Source organism: Chlorocebus sabaeus, chromosome 8 (genome assembly GCF_047675955.1).
Source record: "Chlorocebus sabaeus isolate Y175 chromosome 8, mChlSab1.0.hap1, whole genome shotgun sequence".
NCBI lineage: Eukaryota > Metazoa > Chordata > Mammalia > Primates > Cercopithecidae > Chlorocebus > Chlorocebus sabaeus.
The window spans coordinates 25,568,930-25,595,044 of NC_132911.1; the positions used below are offsets into that span (position 1 = coordinate 25,568,930).

A 26,115-nucleotide genomic window follows, 5' to 3' on the forward strand; every position below is an offset into this window, starting at 1 on the left:
GATCTATATAATTTTGCCAATTTGGAAACAGGTCCAAGAGATGGTTATTAAGCACTGCTCGACTGTTAAGCTTTCTAACTTCCATAATATTTTGTAGTCCCCAATAGAACCCAAACTACCATTCACCATCTTTAGAGTCACTCATAACATTCTGGGCAAATCCTTAGGAAAATGACACAGAGTTGCGGTGAGCTGCCAAGATACAATATATTTCGACTGAGGACTAATAATATTTGGAAACGATTTCCTCTATTTCTTCTTTACTTATTTGTTAATCTGATCTAGTTTCCAGAGTTTGCAATGCTCATGCCTTTTGTGTTCTAAAGAGATGAGGAGCTTTCTTAAAAATAAATAAATAAATAAAAAATAACTTTTTTCTCTAGCCTGATTCTTACTTAATGCTGAAGGTCTTTTAAACCTTCTAAGTAAACATAAATGTGTACACATTAGGGTTGCTTGTGTTGGAAGAAGACAAAAATAAAGATTGGCCTTTTCCCGGTAAACACAGACTCTTAAGCCTCTAAATGATTTGCCAAACAGAATCGGATAATAAAGGGTTTAAACTTTGCCACTTTGGGGTTAATGTGAAAGGCTTGTCAACATCAGACTGTTTAGACATTAAAAGGAACGCGCTGTGCACCTCCTTTTAAACTCCATGTTCTCTGGAGTTGCAGCTCCCAGTGAATTTACCCAGCTGTAAGTGATTCCAGATGTGCAGCAGTGACAAGCTTCAGTCTCAGGGTACTTATTCATTTCACATTAAAATCTCATGTTCCCAGGTCTGAGCTGTTATCTGACTCAGATCTGATTGGGGAATACAGCAGAGGCATTTCCAAACCCAGAGCCTGCCCTCATTCCCTGGCACGGATCTCTGACTATCAGGCACCTCTGTGCAAGGGAGAGGTGGCTCGGGGGTGCAGCGAAGGGCAGGGCGGGGTCTCAGAGCTATCCCCTTAATACGTGCACATCGCAAGCCCCCAGTGGATCAGGTACTTCCCCATAGTTTGTCTCATTTAATCCCGGACAGAGCAGTAGACACTTCAGCCCAGCTGAACCCAATTCCTCTATCAAACACGAGCTTCCTTCCCCCAGTTAAAGGGGTAAGGCCTGTGATTTTGCACATTTTCTACACAGCACCCCACGTGAAGAGGGGTGCTTGATAAATGCATGAGGAGTGATCATTGATTTGCCAAGCCACAAAACCCTGAATTTTCTCTCTTGCCCCTAGCTGTGTTCTGACCACGATAGAAGAAGGTAAGTAGAAGAGCAAGAGGAGGAGGAAGAAGAGAAAGAAAGGAGGTCAGGAGCATGAAGAAAGCACCTTCTTCAAACAAGCTAGTTATGCCTTTGTTCCCTGGCAAGGAAGTGGTGGTCCTCTCTGATCTGACCCCTGGCATGAACAGGGTTCATTCCAAGTCAGCTTTGACTTCCTTGCCTGAAGTGCAGATGTACAAATACTATTGGCTGACAGTTTTCTTCTGTGACACGTGTCAAAGACACATTTTCCTAGCTACAGAAATATAAGGTGAGTTGGGGACTGTAGACAGAGACTAAGACAACATGAGTACCTGAGGGAAGAAAGCAACCTCTGTGATGCCCACAGAAGGGGAAAAAGTTAGGGATCGTTATTATTTCATTATGTTCCCCTCTAGCCTGACTTTTGGTTTGATTTGAGCTTTACTGTAATTTTTTTTTTCTTGGCCCTATCCCGTTGTCACTTTGAAGAAGGAGAGAGCACCATAAACCCCCAGCTGATCAACTGTGGTCACAGGCTGCTGGGCAGCCCCAGAGGCGTCAGAAGCTCCTGTCACCGAACCCTCGTCACACTGGAAGTCCCAGAAAGCATGCGTTGAATACTGCAGCCCCCTCCCCATGCGCTTGGTCTACCCCAAGAGGAACAAGAAAGAATCACGCAAACCCCAGATTCAAAATGGAGAGGATTAAAAAGCCAGGGAAGCCCCAGGCCCGCCTCCAGGGGCCTCCGGTGGGGAGTAAGGTGGCCACCACATGGACAGAGAGCAGCGGCATTTGGTTTGGTGGTGGGCAGATTTTCTTTTACGACTGCTAAATGCCTGCCTTTCTCCCCAAGCAATTATAGTGCTGTTTCCCATCAAGATGGCTGTTAGCAGCGGATCTCCAAGTTGCTCCAAATAAATCAGCAATGCTATTGGCAGCTGGCTAGAAGAGCGGCCGAGATGGTCATCCTGGTTATCCCATGATGGCGATGAGGGGCATCGCAGCAATGGTCCAAACCAAGCTGTCTCTGGGAACTAAAGAAAACAAGGTGCAGCCCTCCTGAGCCCCACATGAATGAAAGAGGAAAGGCGCACTTAGCCCTGTGGCTGCAGGTTCAGAACCTGAGCGCACCCAGGAAATGGGACCCCCACACTCAACCCCACCATGGCATGTGCTTTGCCCAAGGAAACATAACCAAGGCGCCTTCCTCCGTGTGCCGTATCAAATGCAGTGGTATCAAATGCTGTCGTTGCAGTTAATCGGAAGCAACACAAAGGGGCCCTTCAGTGCACAGTGGACACAATCCATGGAGTAATGAAAGCTAGTAAAAGACGATGCCAAAGATGCGCATTAAGACATGGAAGGTAAATAACGGGTCTGACGTTGGCGGGCCGGGGAGGAGGGGTAGGGTTCATTCTGAAGCTTGCAGTGGCTTCAGGCTGGAAAACGGGCTGCTCAAACCACGCAGCACCCTTATCTTGTGACACGGAGGGTTCTCCAAATACCGTAGCTCATCTGAAAACACACTCGTGTGAAGGATCCACATAGAAAACGATGGTGAGATTCCCGTGTGACTGCACGAATCTTTTTGCTGACTCTGTCACTGTCACACCCAAAGCGCACAAAACCATCACAAGTTGCTGTGTGTCCCGCAGATGCAAAAAGCATTTCCTCCACGACAGTGTTTGGGTTTGCAAGGAGAGAAAATGATTTGGGCAGGCTGCCAGGGTATGTGGAGGCCAGGTGGGCCGTGGCCTCCGAGGGAACTGCACGCTGGGCTAAGAAATGGTCCCTGCACCGGACGGGCTCCGTGTGGCAGCTGCAAACCCTCACCCTGCCCCCGGCCCTCGAGTCACATTGTGTCATGCCACACGGCATTTGGATCAGGAGATGGCTGTGGCGTGCTGCGTAATATTTTTAAAAGCCCATTTCCCTGTTTAAGGGGGAAGCAGGTGGAACACAGGACCCCTGAAGGGCAGATACTCTGAAAGGCCCCACAGGCAATTCTCCAATAAAAGAGCGAGCAGGGCTGGCATATCTCCCAAACTTACAAATTGACCTTCTCTCTTGATCTGGGACTTAATGCCTCCAAACCAAACTAATTCCAAAAGTCACCTTCTCAACTTCTCTGCACAATTTTTTTTAAACAAATGAAAGCTCAGGTACAGCCTCCCCTTGCAGCCCTTCTGACGTCCTTAGCCGCTCAAATTAAATCTGAATGGTTCGTCTCTTTTTATTATACGATGGGCCATATGTCACCAAAATAAAAACCCAGCTGAAATCCCAGTACAGATAAAGGGCATGAAAGGCTGTTCCGGCCACAAAATAGAGACCCTGTTTAAATCGTATTAAACAATAACACCCACCCAACTATCCCCTCCCCCCTTTTAGAAAAAAAATTCAGGAAGGAAATTGTGGTTAAATCATCTCATAGTTTGGCAAAAACTTCTACCTCTGAAAAATGAAAAGAAAAAAAAAAGAGCTTCATTCTGTGCTGGACTCACACAGGCTAATAAAAAGCAGGACTGTATTGCTTTGCACTGTAGCTGTCAAATTCTCAGCAATGAAATACAGATCCTGATTCTCTCAGTCCCTTGAGTGCTACCCCCTCAGACCACCAAAAAACGGAACAGCGGGGGTGGGAGGGGCATCCTTTATCCTCTCCCATTCCAGAGTGAACCTTATTTGTTGCTCTGTTTTATTTTGAATTTTTGTTTCTTGACCTGAACATCTCTCTTCCTGAATAAAGTTTCCACTGTTGTTGCAAACACAGTTAAATGTGTAAGGAGGTGTTGAGGCTGCTGCTTTAAAGAACTATGATTCTTCCTTCTTTTAAAGAGAAGGACATTCAGAGAAGTCCAGACATTGCAACAACAGTAAGCATGCTGGAAAGAAGGAAGGAAAGAAAAGAAAAAGAAAGATCAAAAAGAAAAAACATTTCCATTTCACAAGGTTCCCCAGTGGCCTCCAATGCTCCTCCTCCACCATCAAAAATTCATAAAGGGGATCAGCATTCTTTACCGAATGGATCCCAGTGGCACCATAGACCTTGTTGGGGAGAGAGGCAATAAATATCGAATTATACATCTCATGGGAAGAAAGCACTGAAGACTCGGCTTCAAGCCCTTCACATGGTCCCAGGGGGAGCTGCTCCAGACTCCAGGTCCAGCGCAGAAAGGAAATGGGTCAAGTGTGTCAATTTCTAGACCGATGACCTTTGACTTGCCTAATGACACTGGGAGGCCACCACCACAAAAAAAAAAAAAAAAAAAAAAAAAAAAAAAAAAAAAAAAGATGCTAAATGCCTTGGAGGAAAGCAGTGGGGGAGGAGTGTCATCGGGAACCCATGAGAAAACTGCAACCCCAGCACTGTGGTGGGGGGTGGCCCCCTCACCCCTGGAGTAACTGCGACCTGTCCTGGGGAAGGTGTAACCAGCTCAGTGGTAGAAAGTCCATGAGCAGAGAACTTCAACTACCACACAGTTTTGGTTCCCAGCTCCAGGAATGGCTTTGCTTCTGCCTGAAACTTGAGGAACACCTCTTGTTTGTTCCTCTCTAAGCCTTGCTCCTCCCTGCTCTGCCTCAGAAGCCTCCTTTCTCACCCTCCCTGATGATCCTTGCTTTGACTGCCACCACCTTGTGCCAACCACACAGTGAGGTCTCAATGCTCTGCTGTCTTGCGTCACTCTCTTTGCACGTGCATTTCTTTTCATCTCCTTGCTTCTAACTTCTAGCCAGCAGGAGTGGCCTAGACCTTGGCCAGATTCCTGCCCCTATCCCATCTTCCCTCACCTAGCACTGTATCAAGAGTATGAAGTTGATGCTCTGTGATTCATGTCAATTGTTGCAAGGCAAAATGAAGCATCTGGGTTCCAAAATGAAATGGATAGGGCAATAGAAGTGGGAGGGAAATGCGTGAACCAATGCAGTCAGACAACATGCATCTGCATTTTCCAGTGTAAAAACCTGTGCAAGGCCCGATGTGGTGGCTCATGCCTATAATCCCAGCACTTTGGGAAACCGAGGTGGATCACCTGAGGTCAGGAGTTTGAGACCAGCCTGGTCCAAAGTGGCAAAACCCTGTCTCTACCAAAAATACAAAAATTAGCCAGGAGTGGTAGCAGGTGCCCGTAATCCCAGCTACTAGGGAGGCTGAGGCAGGAGAATCACTTGAACCTGGGAGGCAGAGGTTGCAGTGAGCTGAGATGGCACCACTACACTCCAGCCTGGGTGACAGAGTGAGACTCCATCTTAAAAAAAAAAAAAAAAAATCTGTGCAGTTATTCATCCAGCAAAACAGTATATGGAATAGATGCTCAGTTCTCGTTTCCTTAAATGGAAAGATCTAGATGTAAATTTTCCAAATAATCTGACAGTTAAATGCAAATTAAGGGTTTCATGACTGGATAATAGAATAAAATTTTCTGTGAACCAAAGGCTGTCTGGTAGAGTCTAACATAGCTCATGAACTAAATTTTACAAAAGGTACCTGGCTGCATTTGTCACGGAGAGAGGTTTCCTGTGATTTATATATAAAGTTATTTATATTATATTATATATATTATATATATTATATATATATATTATAATATAATTATATTATATATAAAGTTGACCCAATTCGAGTTTGGATTAGGATGGGCATTTTTAGTTCTCTGCTCTCAGACACCTGGGCTTCAGTTCCCATTTACACTTCAAAAACAGCTGAAGTTCTTCTTTCCCATACTCCAATGTTCTGAACTCCACTGCCAATTCTGTGAGCTATTCCTTCAGACATTTGCTAAATGGGAAGTGGTGAGAAAACTGCCTAGAACACCCACACTGAACTGCTGATTCTCCCAGTTCCCAGAACACTGGCTGGGTGGGACTGAGCCTGAACACTATGTCAGCTGGAGTCCACAGCACAGGCCTCAGCCAGAGAACTGTGGCCCCGCCCCCTCATCCCTTCACCCTCCTCCTCACTCCTTGCCCCTTGAACCTCCACCAAAAAGTGGTCATGGGGAGTGAAAGGTGAAAATCAGATCATTCCCAGGGGAAGAGTTTTAATGTAAGACTCCATGGGCAGGACACTGAAGGAAATTTCTATCTAAAAGGAGGTTGGAGAACTGTATGCCAATTTCATTGATCTGCGTTTATACCACCTTCCAAGACCATGAAAGCTACTCTGTGGCCCCTAACCTTTTAACAATGGTAACATAGCCGTGCTGCCCGATTTTCCCAGCACCTTCTCTCCGCTCTACCTCTGGGAGGTGGTGGGGGAAAGTGTTATATTCTTTTTTTAAAGTTCAGGGTGATTTAAATTATTTTGGTTTTCAGACTATAGAACCCACCATGTAATTAAACAGAAACATACAAGAGTGGCCTATGCAAAAATTTGCGCTCTATTATTTTATAACATATGTAAACATAGTATATACAAATGTATAATTATATATCAATATATTTTTATAAATTATGTTAAATTTATAAATTTCTATGGATAAGGCGTATATTTGTTGGTAAAATAGGTATAATAATCTCAATTATCTGGTAAAAAATAAGATTCAAAGCGGTCCAATGGCTTTCTACAAATCACTTAGCCAATCTCCAGTGGAACCAGGAATCACAAACGCATCCTCTCCGCATGCACGAGCACATTCAAATCACAGCATTTTTACAAGCCAAAGGCGGAACTCCCATATATCAAAAACAGTGTAGAAATGGTCATGTACATTATGTCATATCTACCCACCCAATGGAATAGTATTTCTCATTTTAAAAAGATGAAGAGTCTATGAGAGCATGGAAAATGTGCATCATTCAGTGTGAAAGTTAAAATAACACCACAAAATCGTGTGGACTCAAACATGTTAAAATGCGCCTGTGAAAAAGACAGAAGGGGACACACAAAAGTGAAAATAATGATGCTAAAGGGCTGAAAGTTACAGCGACTTTTTTCTTCTTCTATGCTTCAGACTTTTTTGTTATTTCATTTTATAATCTAAAAGAAAACCTTAAACACAAGTTCTCTGACTCCAGGCTCAGCACTGCCTCCAATGAGAAAGCGTCATTCACTCTCCCGCCCTCATCCCCAGCCGTCTACCGGGAACTAATTTGGTACTAGGTTGTGGGTTCCTAACACTACCGGGGAAGCTGGAATGACAGGGAAAGCCAGGACTCCCTAGTTCCAAACCCCAGCATTTACCCCAGCCGGCCCCAGCTTCCTCAGTACAACCCCGGGCTCTAGCTGTGTATAGCCTCTGCTCATCGGGGGCCTCTCTGCTTATGAATTATGAAAACTCGCTGGGTGTGCCCACCGGTGCATATGGATCAGCTGACACCCGAGTGCTGAAGACATAACAAAGGACTTCCCTGCTTGGTATCAATGTCGATTTAAAAATCAAAAGCTTTGCTTTGCGAACTTTATCCTTCCATGTCAGTGGGGTGCTATTTAAAAGATACCCCAAAATAACTGTTCAATGACTGCTTCCCAAAAAATTACAGCTAAGCATTTCTTTAGTAGTGGATAGCGGCCTTCCCTCAACACTGGCCACCCTGCCACAGGCGGGGCTTTCTCCTGTAACAGCACAGGGTTGCGGGTACCAAGGTCAAAGAGAGGAAAGAGTAAACCAGAATGTGCGTACCTTTGTGTGATTCCGTGTGTACTCGTGTGTAAACTAGAATCCAAATAAATTATTTCTGGAATGTGAAACTGAGAAGGGCCTGGGTCTCCCAAATTTAGGAAGATTGTAACAACTCAGGCATTTCACAGAGCACTGTGAACCACTGTTTTACTGAAACAATATTGGCTGACTTAATGAGAATGTCAGATTAGCACACAGTTGCATTCACTATATAATTAAAAGCATATGTAAACATACCCCAAAATCCAGGTTTTCCAACATTTACAAGGCACAGAGCCTGAAAAAAATCCATAAGACCCATTTGCCTGATTGCACCTCAGAAACCCCCAGCTTCCAGGTAATGAAATTTGCCCGGTGTTCTTTGATATCTACATTTTGGGAACAGCCCAAGGTTTTTCCTTCCAATGGAGGCCTTGAGATTTTTATAGAGTGAGATCTGCACAGCTCAGATCCGCAGTTACCCTTCCTGGGTGTTCTCAAAGATTTTTATCCACCCACCTCCTGAAACTGAGAAACTTCTTTAAAAACTCAGCTTCTGAATTTAAAAAAAAAAAAATCATGGCTCTACAATAAGCAAAGGAAAAGGTATCTTTCTTCTGTCTCCAGAAGATCTTAGGGACCGTAAACTCTGCTCTTAAGGGAGACAGGGGATTACTGTATATTTGAAAAGTGATAAAACAGAACTCAGCAAGGCATGGGCTGCAACCAGGAAGAACCTTACTAAATTGGAAATTAACCAGGATAACTCAAGCCTCCAACAAGGTCTCAAAGCCCTCCAGGGTTCCATGCATCTAGGCCTCCCCTCACTTCTCTACCAATACCAAGTGTAAGAGTGCCCTTTAGAATTGGCTGGGAATTTAGCTGCAGCCGTCTCTGAAATACCCAGTGGCTATATATAAAATATACAGTGCCACAGGTTTACTTGCATATGATATCCACATAAAATTTCCCTATCAATAAACCCAGGTGGGAGGCCTCCAGACAGCAATGTAGAACCAATGTTCTGGGGAAGTAGAGAGGTTTCCAGAGTCAACCTGGCCCTAATGACAACGCCAGGCACATACTTGAGAAGTCAGACTTCTGAACAGAAAAAAAAAAAAAAACACTATAGTGCTGCCACTAAATGGCTGTGTGGCCTTGGGTAAGTCACTTAACCTCTCTGGGTTTCAGTTTCCTCCTCCGTAAAACAAAGTGTTGGACCAGATATATAGTAAAGGTCATTCTCAAATCCCTGACATTCACTGAAAGATTATTCATGGCTCAGCCAGGAGAGGAGAAATTGAGGTAGACAGGAAGTGTGAGAATCTTGCTATTTAAACAAGTAAGTGAGGCCAGACACAGTCGCTTATGCCTGTAATCACAGCACTTTCAGAGGCTGAGGCAGGCCGATCACTTGAGCCCAGGAGTTTGAGACCAGCCTTGACAACATAGGGAGACACTCATCTCTACAAAAAATACAAAAATTAACTGGGCATGGTAGCATGCATCTGTAGTCCCAGCTACTGGGGAGGCTGATGTGGGAGGATCACCTGATCCTAGAAAGCTGAGGCTGCAGTAAGCCATGATCACACCACTGCACTCCAGCCTGGGTGACAGAGTGAAACCCTGTCTCAAAAAAAAAAAAAAAAAAGACAAAAAAAGTACATGAGGTGTTGGTGGGAAGGTTTCATGAGCTTAATGATTACGTGTGACATAGGCTTAAGATATGCATTCGTTTCTACAACTCATATTTGTTGAGCAACTACTATATGCTGGGCATATGCCATGGTTCTTGCCTTCTTGAAGCTTATGTTTCAGATAACAGTTGTCTCTGACTCTATCAAGTCTCTTGTTGGATGCTTATATTTATCAAGCTGGGTCTACCTTCCTTGCCTTTGTTCACACAATAGCCCTCACCTAAAATGCCCCTCACCTACTTAAATTCTACCCATATTCAACTCCCAGCTCCTTCATGAAGCTTTCTTCTACTACTAACGCGGTCTACTCTAACTTCTCTCTCACTGGGCTGTCGTATTTACAGACGCATTGTTGAAGGTGAAATCACATGTCTTTTGAATTGCTGTTAAGTGCCCCCAAACTGTCACCCTCCCTAGATTATAAACTCCCAAAGACAGGGGCAGTTCTGTCATGTCCACCATGGCACCAAACTCACCAGGTTCTCAATATATACACCTTACTTGATGCTTGGCTGTGTGAAAATCTTGGTTAAATTCAGTGGGCTGTTTACTGGTTATTTGAGAGTTCATTTTTATGTCAACCTTTATTTTATAAATCTTTTTCAATTGGATTATTCTACTTTCCTCATATGATACACCAATAATAACAACTATTTTTTTTTTTTAGAAAAGGTCTAGTAGGTAATTACCATTTCTTCTTTATTCAAAGAAGCATATTATAACACATTAATTGATAATTTAGCTCTTGTATAAAGCCCAACTTATAATAAGAGTCAGGCTATAGTTTTGATGGAATTACGAATATCTTTTTATTTTATTTTATTTTATTTTTTATTATTATTATACTTTAAGTTCTAGGGTACATGTGCATAACGTGCAGGTTTGTTACATATGTATACTTGTGCCATGTTGTTGTGCTGCACCCATCAACTCGTCAGCACCCATCAACTCGTCATTTACATCAGGTATAACTCCCAATGCAATCCCTCCCCCCTCCCCCCTCCCCATGATAGGCCCCGGTGTGTGATAAAAAAACTGACTTTTTAGGGGGATGGCACAATACTCTGTGGTTCAACAACATCACTAACAATACTCTGTCAGTTGTAATAGACTTGGGTGGAGACGGTTCCTAAGATAAAAGCTGAATTGATAAGAATAGAGTTGATTGTAAGCCAGCAGTTTCCAAGTTTTTTAAGCAACTGAACTCTCTTGTTAAATAAAATCATATAAAGAAGCCCAATGTGGACAAAGGCTCTGCCAAAGGCAAAATGGGGAGCCCAGGCCTCTACCTGGCCATCACACCACCCCCACCAGCTCTGTGACACTTTTCTGTAACCCATGAGGCTCTGCTGAGCACAATCCCAAAACCACTGGTCTAGATTTTACCTTGGAATTTAAAAAAAAAAAAAATGATAATTTGCATCTTTCTCATAAAAGTAGAAGAGGAAGATAAGGCTAAAGAAGCAGAGGTGAGGGTAAGGACAGAGAGAGCAACAATGTTAGAATCTGACTTACCAAAGAGTCATATTTATTGGATAATAATCTTAGTTATATATGATATGGATAATATGATACGTATATGAACATCACAGATATAGAGATGTTTTTATATTAAATAAAATTAAACATTTTGTATTGTTTTATATCATACGATACATCAATAATAACATTTATAATATGTTTTATTTAAAAGTCAGTTTTTTAAAATTGTTATTATTGGTGTATCTTATGATATAAATATTATATATTGAGACCTTAACTGTGTGCTCAAACACTGGTTGGTACTATTATTTCCCCCCATTTTGCAGATGAGGACACTGAAGCACAGAGAGAGGCTCAGTAGTCTGCTCAAGGTCACACAGTTGTAAGCAGTATGGGAGATGACCCCAAGCAGTCTCAAGAGTCCTCCTCTTCCTCACTCTACGGCTGGCTCTCCAAGTCATTTACGCCTTCAAAACACAACCATCATATCACCTTTTGTGTGCTCAACCCTTTACAGATTTCTAAGCACGTCTATGAATGGTATCATATCCATGCCTTTCAACAGTCATGAGTGAAGATTCCTGCCTTGGCTTTTCAGCTGAGGAAACTGAAGCACGCAAAGGTTAAGTTTTAACAGAATAATACAATCAAACCAGAACCCAGGTCTCCTAACTTCCAGGTTGAATGCTTCTGTATCGTGCTACTCTGCTCTAACACAAACTGCGTAAGAACCCACCCCCATTCCAATGCCCTCCAAAAGGCTTTCAATGTGTTCCCTAGAAGCCCTTGCCCTCAGGGGCTTTAAGAATTCATGTGGATCCAGGTAGTAGCCGTATGTCCGCAGACACACAACCACACGGGTATATACTACAGTAATATACAAACTCATAAACATCTTCATTGTCATGTCTTGAGGAGATCTACCAATTTGCTAGGCTTCTTATAGAGACTCTCATAATTCACTGAATTTTTTCATAACATAGGTACATTCCAAGGACAGCTTAGTGGTGTCCAGTGGTTTTTCAAAACACCTAATCCCTCAGGATTGCTGGTCCCTCCCAGACTAGCACTTCTTGCCCATGGATCCATTTGGCCACTCACTGGATAGCAGGTTGGGGAGTGTAGATAGAAGGGAAATAAAGAGGAGAGAGCACACGCTCCCACCCTGGGGCTCTTAACACAGTTCTGAGCCCTGGGCTCATCAAAGAGCTGCCCACAGAGCCACGATGACCAGAGACCAGCAGACAAGCTTTGATCTTCCCAAGGCTCCATTATTCCCTATGCTCCAGCCATTAGTGGGCCCCTACTAATGGAGAATTCCCCATGAACATGCAGAAATATTCCAGGTGATCACACATGCACATGTTTAAATGAGTTTTAAAAGTCCATGTACACAAATATGAATGTTGATACATGTATTAAGGAACATATTTTAATCTGCCAAAACTTATCTCTGGGGTGTTACCACGTTATGCGCTGGGGATGAGAAACAAGGCAACTAGGAGGCATGATCTCAGCTTTGATCAATGAATAAATCATCTGCTCATATTTATTGAATAAGTTCCATGTAGCTGCCATTATGCTAAGTATAGAAATAGAAAAGCAGTGTGATCTAATTCAGCCAGGAATCTAGAATCTAGTTGGAGAGATAATTATAAGAGCAACATTTTACATTTTGCATAATATTTTCTATTTTACAGAATGCTTTATCAGATACCATCCTCCAGCATTCACAAGACATTTGCTACTAGCCCCATTTTGCAGATGAGGAAAACCAAGGCTCAGAATTGATTTGCCCCAAGTCGCATAACTAAATAGTGGAAGAGCAAGAACTCCTACTCAGTTATTTAGACTCCAAATCCACAGCTCGTTCCAAACAACCACGTTGGTTCTGCAAAACAAGACTAATACAGAAAACGAAACTAGGAACATTGTATCATCCTATTATACTAAATTAATTATATGATATCCAAATACAAGGGATGGTTGTGGTGTAGAGGAAAGCACATTGGACTTAGAGTCAGGCAACCTAGGCTCTGTCACTTGCTGACAAAATATTTGGCTTCGCACAAACGTCTTAGCCTCTTTGGGCCTCAGTGTTCCATAAAATAAGGCTAATGGTAGCTTCCCTAGAAGGTTATTACAGGCATAAATGCATGTGAGAATGCTTTAGAAACGGAAAAGGATGAATTAAATGTGACTCATTAGGAATGGGTGGTGAAGTAGTAGGAAGAGGCCCTTCTCTGCTGGGTGTTGACAGATAACAAACTCATAGGATGGGCCAATGCCACATCACAGCAGCTTTCACCATCTCCCATGTGACATCAAGGCAAGCTTTTGGCTTGCAATACATTCAAATCTGGGTTATAAAGATCTGTGTCGTAGCAAACTTGTAAAAGGGCAAGACCTCATCTAATCCACTCTAAAGATGAAAAAAGACATGATTTATAAAGCATGTTATTTGGCATAGGAAGCTCTGATTCTTTAAATAAATATCCACTTAAACAGGCGGTTTCAGCGACTATAGACATTTTACCATTTGGCCTCATATGCCAGAGGCGCTTGGGAATCAACATGATTCAGATACATGACAACGCAAATGGCTTGCAGACAACTCTCCCACATTTACAAGTAGTTTAAATTTCTGAGCTTGTCTCTTTCCAGTATGCCTGCAATAGAAAGACATTGTGTATTCCATGTAAATAATGGGAAGATGGGCACACGAGGCTCCCGTTCCGTAAGCTAAGTGGATTTGGCTTTCTGGCTAAGAGAGCCATGGGTGGCCTTGCTCCTAAACTCACCAGTGAGTAAACATCAGAAGCAACAGCAGCAGCAAGGCAGCCTCACCAGGAAGCCTTCCACTGAGAGCTAATGGGTTTCCTCTCTACTCGTTCACTTGGCCTAGGGGTCAACTTCTAGAGTCTAAAGCTGCATTAGGATTGGCTTGGGGATTCCGTCCCTAGTGGCTCTCTCCTGTCATCTCCTCTTCCCAGCCTTGAAGGTTGTGGTAGAAAAGGAAACCTGAGATCAGGAAGCAAGATCTAATTTACCTGCACGCAGTAGGTGTACAACGACATCTTACTGAAACTCCAGTTTTACACAGTCAGTCATGTTATGTAAATAAATGTCCTTATACACCTGCATGTATATAATACAGAACTATGGGTTATACACACACACACACACACACACACACACATAATCAATAGACCCATTTCTATACCAGCACATCCTTCTTCTGAGTTGAAAATACCCTTTTATATGTGGATTGTTATATAATAATAAGAAAGATCTGTTAAGTCAAAACTTTACAAGATCATATGTAATGTTGTTTTAAACAGAAAGCTTAAAATGAGCAATGTTCAGTATAATCCAAGAACCCTCTTCAATGTCAATCTGGGAAGAAAAATTAAAAGCCAGATTTAGCCAGCTTGGGGCCAAGCACTCATGTTCAGATTCTAAGACTGTGCTGGAAGAAAACAGCCTGCCTCTCTTATCCCAACAAAATCTACTAGCTACAGCACAGAATCCAAGTCCTCCGAGCTTTCAAGCCAAGAAAAGGGGCCGTCCTTACCACCACAACGGACCAGCCTGGAAATATTAAATTGACTCAGCCCATGTCTTCTTAGATACAACTTAACAACTCTGAGTTTACAAAACTCAGCCAAACAGCATCAGGCTTCAGCATAAACTTTTGCTAACTAGCCCACATAGTTCCCATATGCTATGCGATGTTGTTTGAGCCAACACGGTACCTTATAATTATAAACACACGTCTTTCAGCTCTTCTGTGTATTCTTCCCAGGCAGAACGGAAATATGTCACTTAAATTAGCACTTGGAGTACAGAGGGGTTGCCAAATTTGGGTTAGCACAAACAGGGTAAATAAAGCAGCACCAAATTAAAATAGTAAAATAAACTTCTTTATGCTCCAGTGGAAACTGCTAAGTCCTAGCTGAATGGCAGCTAATGGGTCTGGGAAAAGGATATCCCTCAAACTGTAGCTTTTGGCTTTTGAATACAGTTTTCTCATCCAAGGATCTCGAAGCAATTTCTTGCAAAGCTCGAGTAGTGTGGAAAAAAAACAAAAAAAAAAAGAAGATGCTATTTCTTTTGCAAACTCTTCTGCTATCATTTTTCCTCAGCATTCTCTTCCAATAATACTGGGAAAGTTTATATTTGTATCCTTATTTAATTCATGAGGAAAGGGTGAGATTTTAGGGGAATAAATGAAGGCACATAGGTGGGGGTTCACTTGGGAAAAGCCAGGGAGCAAGCATATATCACAGAAATCCAATCACAAAAAGCCTCACAGAGAGAAGCCTTTGTGTGTATTCTGTCTAATAAGAACCACCACCTATTGAAGGCCCATTGTGTGCCAGGAACTGAACTGGAAGACTTTTATAGATGGTCTCAGTTTCTTCCCACCGCAATCCTGTGAGTTGGAAATTATCACCTCCATTTTACTCGTGCATTCTGAAGGTGTTCTGGAAACAAAGAGGGGAGGGGTCTGGAAACAGGGGCAGAAAATAGAGGACTGCCGGGTGCAGTGGCTCACGCCTGTAACCTCAACACTTCGGGAGGCCGAGGCGGGTGGATCACTTGAGGTCAGGAGTTCCAGACCAGCCTGGCAACATGGTGAAACCCCATCTCTACTAAATATAGAAAAATTAGCCATGCATGGTTGGCAGGCGCCTGTAATCTCAGCTACTTGGGAGGCTGAGGAAGGAGAATCGCTTGAACCCAGGAGGCCGAGGTTGCAGTGAGCCGAGATCGCACAACTACACTCCAATCTGAGCAACAGAGTGAGACTCTGTCTCAAAAAAAATAAATAAGGGACAGCAAAAACAAAAGGGAGAGTTCACAGCCACTTAATTCATGATGACAGACACTGAGCAGCAATAGACTAGCTAAGCAAACTGTGGCAGAGTCATTCAACAGAATACCACTTGGCAATCAAAAAGGAACAACTGCAGATGCAGGTATCAATATGATGAATCTCTTTTTTTTTTTTTTTTTTTGACAGAGTCTTACTCTGTCACTCAGGCTAGAGTGCAATGGCGCAATTTAGGCTCACTGCAACCTCCACCTTCTGATTTCAAGCAATTCTCCTACCTCGGCCTGACAGGTGAAACCCTGTCTCTACTAAAAATACAGAAAATTAGCTGGGCATGGTGGCTGGTGCCTGTAATCCCAGCTGAAATTGAGGCAGGAAAATTGCTTGAATCCGGGAGGCAGAGGTTACAATGAGCCAAGATCGCGCCATTGCACTCCAACCTGGGCAACAGAGCAAGACTTTGTCTCAAAAAAAAAAAAAAAAGAAAAAAAGCAAAAGGCAGTGTATAGGCCAAGGACAGATGCAAGCCAGGGGTGGAGAAAGTCTTTTCCAAACACCAGCTCAGTGGAGCTGAACTAGGAACTGCACAACATATCTCATGGTTGTCATGCCACTTCCATTTGGTGGTGTGCTTGGTCAGAATCTAGATTAAGAGAGTGGAGAGCATTCAAGTGCTTTTTGTATTAAAGCCACAGACCCATCAAACCCAAAGGCAACAGAATTTCTTTAAATCAAAAATTTCATATTTAAGGCCAGGCACGGCGGCTCATGCCTGTAATCCTAGCACTTTCAGAGGCCAAGGGAGGCAAATTGCCTGAGTTCAGGAGTTCGAGATCAGCCTGGGCAACATGGTGAGACCTCATCGCTACAAAAAAATACAAAAATTAGCAGGGCTTGGTGGCACATGCCTGTGGTCCCAGCTACTCAGGAGGCTGAGGTGGGAGGATGGCTTGAGCCCATGGGGCAGAGGTTGCAGTGAGCTATCGCCCCACTGCACTCCAGCCTTGGCGACAAGAATGAGACCTTGTCTCCAAAAAAAAATCATATTTGGAAATTTAAAAAACATCACAGGCAAAAGCAGAGCTGTGCTGGTCAATGGGTGGGGGAAAGGGGCCCAGCTTTGTGTGCTGAGTTGATCCACCACCTTTCTCTGCCTCCACCTCCTTCAATGACATAATAATTCCAAAGTCCCTATGGACAAAAAAGGCTCTCAGTATACTGGGAAAGTAGAAAATCCACTCCCCTGAAGAACAGAAGATGAGGTCATTATTTTTCTACTAACTAGTGGCCTCAAGCAAGTCAGTGAACTGCCCAGAACCTTAGTTTTCTTAGCTCTGTCTGCACTGTCAACCACCTTTGAATAAGAGGTGCAAATGAGACATCACTGTATAAATTTTTAAGCACTTTGCAAATGCCCAGCTATTAGGATTCCTCTTCCCTATACATTTGTCACATCTGTTAGCAGACTTCCAGTTAAAGATGACCTTCTGCTAACAGCCCCTATGCAGCCTCCCCTGCCTCTTACTACAAGACCTAGAGAGGCAACATAAAGGAAACACGTTTATAGCAACACTGAAAACTACTTCTAAAATGCATCTCAATTTCATTCACTTCTTTCCATCTATACTGCCACCCTCCTGGTCTGAGCCATGCTCATTTCCTTTTCATGTCTGTGTAAGAGCCACCTTAACTGCTCTCCCAGTTGCATTTCTGCTACACTCTATCTCAAGCTACTTTCCAGTCCATTCTTCACACAGCAACCAGGGGGAAACTGCAACCACTGTGTGGAGCGCAAGCTTGAGATGCTCCCTAGAACACAGAGGTGAGAGACAAAGGAATATAATAGAAGAAGCATTTAAAAATGTAATACAGGAACATTTTTCTGAGCTGAAGAAATGTATGCAAATTTTATATGTCCATTATGTATTTTGGGGGTGTGGGGGAAGCTTATAATGTTCCAGGAATAATTGATGAAACTATAGGTATACCCAAACTTTCCTATCCCAACATTAAATGCTAGAATATACTGAGCAATGTCTAAATAGTTAGAAAAGGGTATGGCCTAAGAGTTTGATAGCCACTATTTTGTAAAGGAAGACCTCAGAGAAAGACTCTAAGGTATTCAAAGTGTCAGAAAACATAGGACGTATATACCCTTCTTGACAAGATTATTAAAAATGCAATCCAACACCAGAAAAATAAAGCAAAATTAAAAACTTCAAATGCAGATATCATAATATAAAGGGGACTAGTGAGGAACACTAAAACCAATCAAAATAGAGGTAAGCCTAATAATCAATATGACTATAAAACTTAAATATTAAAAATAATGATCAAAATGGAAGATATATGAAAAATTGATACAATTATATTAGTCTGGATATAGTAGCCAAATTTATTATTTAAAAAGACTAAGAAATGGCAACAGAACAAAGAAAAGTAAAGGAATGATGTAAGGCAAAATTTTATAAAACTATTGTGTCAAACAGAAATAGGGCTTCCACTTATGACTGACGCTAATAGAAATATAGGCTAAAAAAACTTTTTGAAGAAAATTTAATAATAATATTAAAGAAGATATACATTCTATTCTACCATAAAGACACATGGATATGTATGTTCATCACAGCACTATTCACAATAGTAAAGACATCAAACCAACTATTTAGATGCCCCAAAATGGTGAACTGGATAAGGAAAACGTGATACCTACACACCATGGAATACTATGCAGTCATGAAAAAAGAACAAAATCATGTCTTTTGCAACAATGTGGATACAGCTGGAGGCCATTATTCTAAGTGAATTAACACAGGAGCAGAAAACCAAATACTGCATATTCTCACTTATAAGTGGGAGCTAAACATTGAGTGCACATGGACACAAAGAAGGGAACAACAGACACTAGGACTACTTGAGGGTGGAGAGTAGGGAAAAAAACTACCTATGTGTACTATGTTCACTACCTAGATGACAGAATAATTTATACACCAAACCCCAGGAATATGCAATTTACCCATCTAATGAATGTGCACATGTACCCTTTGAACTTAAAATAAAAGTTAGAAGGAAAAAAAAAATTAAATAAATAAATACCTGGAATAAAATTTCAATTCCTTGTAATGAAAAAAAAATTTTTTTTAAAAGAAGGTATATACACTGGGCGTGGTGGCTCACGCCTGTAATCCCAGCACTTTGGGAGGCTGAGGTGGGCGGATCACCTGAGGTCAGGAGTTCGAGGCCAGCCTGACCAACATGGAGAAACCCCATCTCTACTAAAAATACAAAAATTAGCTGGGTGTGGTGGCGCATGCCTGTAATCCCAGCTACTCGGGAGGCTGAGCCAGCAGAATCATTTGAATCTGGGAGGCGGAGGTTGCAGTGAGCTGAGATCGTGCCACTGCACTTGAGCCTGGGCAACAAGAGCGAAACTCTGCCTCAAAAAAAAAAAAAAAAAAAAAAGGAAGATACATACATTCCAATATATTTTGAAAGATTTAAAGCAAACATCTTTATACAAAAATACAACAGATAAAAGAAATTAAAAACAATAAAAAAATAGAACAAGATGACAGATCCATGACCAAAAATATCTGCTATAACAATAAACGTAAATAAGTTAAGCTCTCCCATTAAAAGGGAATTGAATAAAATATTCATGTTAGATTGAAAATATGTATGCTATTTAAAAGAACACTCAGATGTTCCATAACTCCATGAATTTATGAAAAATCACTGAAGTGCACACTGAAAATGGATGAATTTTATGGTATGTAAACTACACCTCAATAAACAGTTTTTTAAAAACACCCAAATAAAAAATCATAAGCAAAAAGATATATAAGGGATTATGAGAAAAACATAAACCAAAATTAGGCAGAGGTCACAAAACTAATAGTAGGCAAAGTAAAGTTAAAAGTAAAAAAATGCATGAACTGGGTAAAAAAGCTAATTTTATAATAATAAAAAGAGCTAACATTTATATTAATAATACATAGTAATCATAAATATAAATACATCAAAAATATAAATTTTAAAGTATTAGAATTCCAAAGAAAAATTGGCAGAAAAATAATTATAGCTAAAGATTTTAACGTATCCTTCTTGCTCTTTGGCAAATAAAATAGACTAAAAAATAAACAAGGTAGGGCCAGGTACAATGGATCATGCCTGTGATCCCAATACTTTGGGAAGCCAAAGCCTGAGGCTGGCAGATCATTTGAGCTGAGGAGTTTGAGACCAGCCTGGGCAACATGGCAAAACATCATCTCTACAAAAAAGTAAAAAAATTGGTCTGGCATGGTGCCACACCTGTCATCCCAGCTACTGGGAAGGCTGCACTGGGAGGATGGCTTGAGCCCAGGAGGTAAAGGTTGCAGTGAGCCAAGATCATGCCACTGCACTCTAAGCCTGGGCAATGGAGTAAGACACCATCTCAAAAAAAACAAAACAAAACAAAATTAGGAAGTTTGAAGAAGATGTGAAATGAAATTTTTTTCCAGCATCCTAAAAGGCAAAAATTGTTCAAATCACTTTTCTAACCAAACTGACTAATTTAAGGTAATCTCTTAAATTTTAACAAATTAACAAATCAATCACTTAAAAATCAGAACTGCAAATTGAGTACTTACAAAAAAATGACAACCAGAAAAATAATTACTGAAACTCATGAAAAATCATGGCCAAAACTGCACACAGAGGAAAATGCATAGCCCAAAGTATTTTGTTTTTTTTAAAAAAAAGAAAAACTAAAAAATAAACTAAGAATTCAATCAAAGAAACTTAAAAATGAAATAAACCCACAGAAAGCAGAATAATGAAATTAACAAAGATGAAAGTAGACCATAATTAAGCAGAATTGACAATAAAATTAAATAGTTTATATATAAACTAGAAAAACTTCTGCCAAGGATAAGAGGAAGGAGGGTAAGAGAGTGAGAGAAAGAGAGAACACAAAGGCAAGTACCTCATTAGGAATGAAAAACATTCAGAATTTATAGTTAAAGGGGGAGATGTTTTTAAATTGTGAAGAATGCTACATATAATCATGTGTTAATAAGTATAAAAATGTTGACTAAATCCACTATTTTTAGGAAAATACTAAATTTCAGAATAAAACTTTCAAGATGTTGCAATAATTTTCATAAAACTGCAAGTTTTATTAGGCAGCCTTTGAGCAAAGATTTTGTGTTGCAAGCAAACGGAAAAAAACAAAAAGCATAGGAGGTCATGGAGATGGGTCACCATGAAATCCTGGAGACCGCACAGCTGGAGCAGAACTCACAGGTGGTATGGTATGGTGTGACCCACTCCCTCCCACCCATTCTGTGCTAAAATCCACTCTCTTTCATGCTATGGTTTCAGTCCACTGAGGTTGGTAAGTCCCAAAGACACATTCTCTCAGATTATCACCATTGTTCATGCAATATTTAAGAAAAAAAATGAGGCCAGCCACTGTGGCTCACACTTGTAATCCTAGCACTTTGAAAGGCTAAGGCAGGCAGATGGTTTGAGCTCAAGAATTTGAGACAAGCCTGGGCAACACAGCGAGACCCCATCTCTATAAAAAATACAAAAATTAACCAAGCATGATGGTGTGCACCTGTAGTCCCAGATACTCAGGAGGCTGAGGTGAGAGGATCACTTGAGCCCAGGTGGTTGAGACTGCAGTGAGCCAATATTGTACCACTGCACTCTGGCTCTGGGCAACAGAGCCAGATCCTCTCTCAAAACAAAAATAATAATAATAATTAATCAAACAGACCCATTCTAACCATCTCCATCTGACATCGAGTATAGCAGAAAGAACATTCAAATTGGGGACTGGAAGCTAGAGTTCTAGACCTGTTCTACTGTTAACTATAGTTTCAATGCTATCTTGAGAAGGCAGTTTCTCTGGCCATTAGTGGATATACAAGGCTCAGTTAGACTATGCTGCAATCCCATAGAACCAGTTTTCAAACAAATCTGAGAAAAAGAACAGCAATACTGGTTCAAATAGCAGTTTCCTCTGCATGAAACTGGGTAAAAACGCTCATTTTATAATAATAAAAACAGCTAACATTAATAATAATACACAGTAATCAAAAATAAAAATATACATCAAAATACATAGAATTCCAAGGATAAATTGGCAGAGAAATAACTAGAGACTTTTATCCCTCTTGCTCTTTGGCAAACAAAATAGACTAAAAAATAAAGTTGGAGAAGATGTGAATAACATTAATGAAATTGTGTTTTTAGGCCTTCTTAGACCTTCTTCCCCATCCCTCCTAGCTGCTATCACCATCCCTGGGTCGTGGCACACTTACTCTACAAAACAAGAGCAAGACATAATTCTACTCGCAAGCTCACAGTGTCATGAAGGAGAGATGACTGACAATGTCAGGCAGTGGGAGGGAAAACAAGAGAAGTGACCAGATGGGTGGTTCAAGCAATAGGTGTGAAGGAAACAGACAAGGATATCAGTATCAGGAGAAGAGAGAAACTGATGGCACAGGAGAAGCAAACTCAATCTTTCTCGTGCTATTTCAAGCCATAGAAGAAGGAATGTCCGACTCTGAAAGGGACACCAGCCATAGGAAGAAAGATGAAGAAAGTGCATTTTGGGCAGTTTTGTTAGGGCGAAACTGCTGTCATTTGAATTATCTCCACATGGTGATTCAGATGGGTCCTTCCATGTAAACTCCAGTGGTGACGTTCTACTTTCTTCCCATTTATTTGTAGTACTTTCTGGGTTGTGTTTCAGAGTGTCATTTAATGTCATTTTATGACTCCCCGGTTGTAAGTGTCTGAGTATTACCAGGGCTTAGAGATTTACAGCCTATTTTAAACTCAGATAATGATGTTTAATTTGTTATTGGCTGTGTAAAGGTTAACAAAGAAATAACTCAAATTATCATCTCAGGGATAACACATTACAAGAGGGCAATTAAGCACACTACCTGGCATTACACAAAAGATTGATATCTTGTTACAAGAGCACAGATGAGTTCAGATTTCACAATACAGGAAATACACTCGTCACCACTGTCTCTCTTTGAATAAACAAATACCGGGTCCCACTTGCCAGTGCCACTGAGTAACTAGTAGGGAAAGAAAAAACTTTTCAAGAAAAGGAAAAGATTGACATGTGGCCAATTTCTTGTACAAGGGCTGGAGAAGAAAGAGAGAAACTCAGGATCCTAGAGAAAATTGATGTTACTGAAGTGAAAGATTAGGTTCCCTCTTAGTTATAAACAAGCTTAGAGAAAAACAGACACGTACCCAATAGGCCCTTGAGAAGAGAAAGCAAAATAAATAAAACCATCGGAGCCAAATTGTTATTAAATTGTCTCTGAAATGGAAAATGAAAAACAATCTATTGCCACCATCATTTTTGTCTATTTTCTTCTCCTCAAGACACACATTCATGATGATTTGGTTCGCATTCTGTGGATTTGGGGGCCAATGAAAATATAAATAAATATTATTTTTAAAAACTCATCAGATAAAGATGTATTTGAATTTTCCAGCCCTCTCTTTCTGGAGTCATTTGTTAATGCAGCATGTCTCATGAAAACTCTCATCTGACGAATGCCCTGTTTACCTCCCTCAAAGAGAACTTGCAATTTTTTTTTCCTGTACTCATTTTCCATTCCTTTTCTTTTCTTCCCTCTGCAGTCTTGGTCTCTCTACATCTGGGTTTTTAATTTCCTCCTGCATTTCCCTATTTCCCTACATGTCTTCTGCTTTCTTTCACATTTTTACTCTGGATCTTGTCTTTCAGTTTTTCTTTTTTTGGGGGGCTTTTTTTTTTTTTTTGTCTTTGCCTCCCATCTTCCCAAACCTTCTGCCATATCCACACACACCCTCTCCTGTGAAAGTTCCTCCCCTCCATTCTCTCTTTCTATCATCGTGTTCGGTCTGTCCACTCAGCTCTTCTCTGTTAGTTTTTCTACCATCACATTTCAGCAGTTCTCTATTTCCTCATCGTTTTCTTTGCTGCTCACTAAATTTCTCTAGTACTAGCTGTGTGGCTCAAAACCCTTCTCCACTTGGACCAAGACATCAAAAGTCTCTGAAATGGATCTTGCCACAGTCCACGGGACCTCAGAACTCAAGGCAGTAGCACCAGCAACTCAAAAACAAGGGACCTGACTACCCCGGCAGAAAACTCCTGAGCAGCTAGAAACTCATAACAGCGGGCCATGAAAATTCTAGAAATTACAATTTTATTGTCCCAGGGTATTTCCGGAGTCCTAGAACTTCCTAAGTTACAGTCAAATGAGAATCTGGCATTTGAGTCCTTACTCCCAAATCCTCCTCACACAGGGGAATTGGGAGAGGCCCAACCTTCTGTTTGGCTTTATGTTGTCAAGGGGAGATACGGAGTGATGTGTATATTTGTTACTGGGCACCACAGTTTGGCTTGCTCAATTACAAAGCAATGCAAATGCTAGCTACACCATCATCATCAATATCACTAAGTGGCCTTTATGAAGCTCAAACATATTTTGGGTCCAGTGGTGAGTCTTGGGGAAGATGGGGAAGACATGGTCCCTGTTGTCTCTGCACTTACAGCCCGGAAACCACCAGCAACAGCCATGATCACCAGTACTGAGGCCATATTGTATGAGAAAAATAAGACAAATTCAGTAACTAGCCCCTGTTGACGCATAAATAAACTCACTATTCATTTGTTGCTTTAATCAGCTGGCTATATCTTGGTTCTGTAACCCCTAAGAAATGGAATTGTTAGTATTTCATAAGGATGTGTGCATCCTCGCAATTCCTGAATGTCACACGAGGGAGCCAAGCCTAGACAACACTGTCATATGGAAACACCTGGGATCAAGGGATAACGCATTAGTTAAGCAAACTAACCTTGAGCCTTTGGAACTGAAATATCAACAAAAGGATAAAATAAATTTGCAAATTGTTCTTCCCTGTGGACATTAGCCAGGCGTTTGTTCTTTAGCCAACAACAATCAACAGGCGCAACATAACCGTAAAAATGCCAGCCGAGGAGCTAACCCAATAAATAAAGGAAAATCCTTGTATTATGGATAGACTGCCAATGGTCACACTGCAGGAAGCGAGCAAGGAATTGAAATTAGAAAGTAGAGGTTGGCACAAAAATCAAACCTACCTCAACAAGGGGCCATAACTGTTAACAAAAGCCTGAGATATAATGCAGTCTTTAGCAAATGACTCCTAGCATGGGAAGCAATCTTATGGCCTTTGGGGTACCTAAAAAGATGTGCTAAAAGGTAACCCAATGAGCACCAAGTGCATGCTAAGTGCCAGGCACTGTGCTTGGCAACAGCTCACTGGGCCCTCAAAGGGTGTCATCCTGCCAAGACATTTATCCAGCACTGGAATGGGAAGGGAAGGGACATATAGTCTGTGTCTTACAGGACCAGCTCCCACCTTTGAAAAAAGTTAAGAGAAGTGAAGGAGGAGGAAGGATGAGACAGAGGAAGAAAAAGAGGTTGATGGAAAGAGATTTAAATGGATACTTGGAAGACATCTATGAAGACATCTATCAATATCTAGCTGAACAGATATCTACATATTTGCCAAATATTATTCAGTTAGTCTTAGCAGATGTGCTTTCTTTTCTTTTACAATATCTATAATTCTAAATAATCTCTCCATTAAACATGGCATACATATAAAGGAAAATAAGTTTATTTGCTTTTTTTTTTTTTTTTTTTTTTTGAGATGGACTTCTGCTCTTGTCCCATAGGCTAGAGTGCAGTGGTGTGATCTTGGCTCACTGCAACCTCCACCTCCAGGTTCAAGCGATTCTCCTGCCTCAGCCTCCCGAGTATCTGGGATTACAGGGACATGCCATCATGCCCAGCTAATTTTTGTATTTTTAGTAGAGACGGGGTTTCACCATGTTGGCCAGGCTGGTCTGGAACTCCTGACCTCAAGTGATCTGCCCACCTCGGCCTCCCAAAGTACTAGGATTACAAGTGTGAGCCACCACACCCAGTCCTGCACTTTTAAAAAGAACTGCTCTACCTAAGTTTCCTCCCCCATGCCCACTCCCACACAGCCTCTGGATCCTAACAATCCTGCTCACATAGGAACCCCAAAATGGGGATGACACATAAAAATGAACTGAAATGCACTAAACTCACTAGGATCGTGATGAAAACTAAGAGAGCTTCCTTTTCTGAGGCACAATAGCCAGAAAGGCCTCAGTACCACCTGGCTTTAGCACAGACAAAGGGAACAGAGAGTTCAGGCAAAGGAACGTGAGGATCCCAGG

The 26,115-nt window shown here is 41.4% G+C and overlaps 1 protein-coding gene across 1 annotated transcript in view; it reads right to left on the reverse strand.

Annotated features, from left to right (window-relative positions):
• Nucleotides 1-26,115, reverse strand: part of EBF2 (EBF transcription factor 2) — a 203,533-nt gene that overhangs the window by 134,970 nt on the left and 42,448 nt on the right. The window lies entirely within an intron of this gene.